Source organism: Gossypium hirsutum, chromosome A06 (assembly GCF_007990345.1).
Source record: "Gossypium hirsutum isolate 1008001.06 chromosome A06, Gossypium_hirsutum_v2.1, whole genome shotgun sequence".
Classification (NCBI taxonomy): Eukaryota; Viridiplantae; Streptophyta; class Magnoliopsida; order Malvales; family Malvaceae; genus Gossypium; species Gossypium hirsutum.
In genome coordinates, this window is record NC_053429.1 from 91310548 (window position 1) to 91314141 (window position 3594).

Below are 3594 nucleotides of genomic sequence, written 5' to 3' on the forward strand. Positions count from 1 at the left end.
CAATTAAATAATTTTCTCAACCAAATTCTAGTTCTGTTAAAGTCATTGTAACTTTACCATAAAAGATTCTATGAGAAAATACAATTAATTTTCATATTCAATGTGTAACATCCCGAAATAGGGCTTAGTCGGAACAGTGGTTTCGGAACCACAAATTCTAGGTTGAGAGATTATTTTAATATTATTTTCTATGTTATAGCATGATTATATGAGTGCATGAAAATTTTGGTGAATTAATTTTAGCGTTTGTGAGCTTAATTGGGAAAAAGGACTAAATCGCATAAAGGGCAAAAATTTTGTTTTACTACCCAAATATTTTAAATAGCTAGAGAAACAAAATTTGAGGTCTTTAAAGTGCAAATAGGCCATTTTGAGAGTGATGGCCGGCCATAGGGGACAAGAAAGTTGAAAAGTCAAATTTGGTGGACATTAGGTGGCTTTTTTTGGTAATAAAATAAAATAAAGAAAAAGTTGTCATCTTTTTCATTTCTTCTTCTTCTTCCACAGAAAATGGCAGCAAACATGGGGGTTTTGAGAGCTTAAATTTTCAGCCACTTAGTTCCCTTGCAAGTAAGTGATTTTAATGGACATTTTTGATGATTTTTGTATTTTTGGAACCCTTATAGCTTAATCTAACTAATGGGGGGATTATTTTGTAAAATGGTTGAAAGTCTAGGGTTTTTTCATGTGAATATTTATGTTATTTGCTGAATTTTTATGGAAGGAAATAAGTCATGTTGGTGTAATAAACAACTTTTGTGAAGTGGTGTTCATGAAAAACACCTAAAGGGACTATTTTGTGAAGTCTCTAAAATAGGTTGAAAATGTGTGAACTAATTGAAATTATGAGTTGCTATAGTTATAAAAAGAATTCGACTAGGCTTGGTAAGGGAGAAAATTCGATAAAAATTTATTTACGAGCCTACGGGTAAAATCGTAATTTTTGTAAAAATCTAGGGGCAAAAATGGTCATTTTTCCAAAGGATAAATTATGGAATGTATTGGTGAATATGATGATTAAAGTAGTGAATTTTATCATTATAGATCAATAAAACCGAGATTCGGGCTTAAATCGGAAAGTACGAGGTCATGGACTAAAATGGAGTAATTAGCCGAAATTGCATTCGAGGTAAGTCCGTGTAACTATAAACATGTTATCCATGTTATTTTTAATATACTTGAAATCTATTTTGCTATGATTGTATTGAATTATATGTTGATGGAGTTATGTATGAGAAAGTGATGCCAAATGTTAATAACAATTTTGTGATGATTGAATACATTGGAAATTTGATGGGATATGATATTCCATTGAAACGAGTAAGTTGTATATAAATAATGCAACTTAGTCCTATTTATGCATTGAATATTTGATTATGTATATAATGCTTGAATGTGCCTATGAGTAATATACGGTGAGATTTAATATGGTAAAAACTCCCAGTTGAACCCTAGGAATAGATCGGATATCCTTGCCATGGCATTTGGGTGTTATGGATGTATGCTAGTGTAAGACATGTCTGGGACATGCATCGGCCACATTATGAGAGCCAGTGTAAAACCATGTCTGGGACATGCATCGACCTCGAGATATGCAAGCTAGTGTAAGACCTGTCTGGGACAAGGCATCTGCTTGACATGTGTCAGTGTAAGACTTGTCTGGGACATGGCATCTGCTTGACATGTGTCAGTGTAAGACATGTCTAGGACTTGGCATCGACACCGATAGATGAGAGCTAGTGTAAGACCTGTCTGGGACATGGCTTGATATATAAAAGTTAGTGTAAGACCTGTCTGGGACATGACATCGACTTAGATGTGTGAGCCAGTGTAAGACCATGTTTGGAACATGGCATCAGCATCGTACCCTATATTTGAGGCTTAGTGATTATCCTGTAGTATTCCAAATGGTTCAACAGGAAATTTACGGTTTAAGTCGAAATGATAGAGCTTATGGCTATGTTGTGAGTGGTACAGGTACTTACATGAAATTGATGAGATGTGAACTCAATTCATGTTGTATGATTAGTAAGGAATGTATATGAGCATGTTGAGTAACATAGGTATGTATGCCAAGCTCATGAGAAATGATTTCGATTTATGATGCACATTTGATGAAGATGTAAATGGGTAATTCATGCCTATGAGAATGATTTTGTGATGACCTTGTGATTATAGGTCTATACTTATGATGTATAAATATGTATTTTTACCAATGTTGTGAAAATGAATTAATAAGATGTGATAAACTTAGTATGATTAATTTACACTAAAATAGTTTTGGACAGTAGCAACAGTCCGAATATGAAAATCCACCAGATATTGTGGAAATTGAGTTAGAGGCTGAATAAAATATAAAATTAAAGTTTAATAAGTCTAGTTTCACATAGACCAAATAGTCCATATAAGAGAATTTCATATTATGAGATATTTTGAAATTTTATGAGACAGAGTCAGAATGATTTCGAAATCCACTGTTCCAATTTGGGAAAATCATTAAAAATTATACAAAAATAGTTATGGATTATAATTTATATGTTTAGATTATAATTTATATGTTTAGAATCTTTAATGAGTATATTTTCAAAATAAATAAACAAAAACATCATCTGAATCCCAGGGGTGACTTTAAAGAATAAACTGTACTTATTGGCTAAATCAAAAATTTTGAAAATTTTATGGTAAGAAGATATGTGAGTCTAGTTTTAGGGAAAATTAGCGAAACTTAATTTGGATTTTTGTAGCTCCAGATATAAATAATGTAATGACTGTGACTCGAGAAAACATCTTGACCTAAACATAAAGAAAAGTACAAATATGGTTGTATTACCTTGAGAAGCAAGTTGATAAATTGCTTATTATTTTCATACAGTCTTACTAAGCTATAAAGATTACTCCCTTCCTTTCTTTTTCTTTAGTGTTTTCAGGTTAGCTCGGCATTAGAGATCGTCGGAGGCAGCATCACACTATTAAGCCATCACCTTTGGAATATTGATATTTGTTAAGCATGTTTAAGTGAGTGGATGTATTGGGACTAGGTTTTTATGATATGTGTTATTATGATTAGCCTAATGTATTGGTCTATATTGAGTTATTGGTATATGGCCAAGAGGTGCGTCTCATATTGATTATGGTTTGTAAACCTATCTATCTATGCTATGTTCTAATGCTTGTGATGAGATGATGTGATTATGCTTGTTGGCCTTATATAGTTGGTGTTCATGTTATGAATGTGTCTAATATGAGATGCTAAACCATTAAAATGGTGTCATGATATGTGTCATCGGTGTGTATAAAGATATGAAAGATTAAGTGTAACATAAAGGCTTGGAAAATAGCCTAAGTGTTGGCCACACGGGCTGAGACACGGCCGTATGTCTCAACCGTGTGAGGGACACGGCCTTAGCACATAGATGTGTGGCTTGGCCATGTGGTTCAAATTATTCGCTGACGTTATAGTCAGAGAGTTACATGGCCTGAGGACATGGGTGTGTCGCAGGCACACGGGCATGTCCCTGTGTCCGCATGGGTGTCTGACCTTGTATCATGGAAAAATTTTCTAAGTTTTCCCAAAACTTTCTAAGGTTCTCGGTT

At 33.7% G+C, this 3594-nt stretch overlaps 1 long non-coding RNA gene across 1 annotated transcript; it reads left to right on the forward strand.

Moving 5' to 3' along the window:
* The first annotated feature begins 1044 nt into the window (after nucleotides 1-1044).
* LOC121230635 (uncharacterized) lies at nucleotides 1045-3227 on the forward strand. Its single transcript, XR_005928638.1, has 2 exons — nucleotides 1045-1129; nucleotides 2919-3227. It is a non-coding gene; the product is annotated as an uncharacterized lncRNA (long non-coding RNA).
* Nucleotides 3228-3594: the final 367 nt, after the last annotated feature.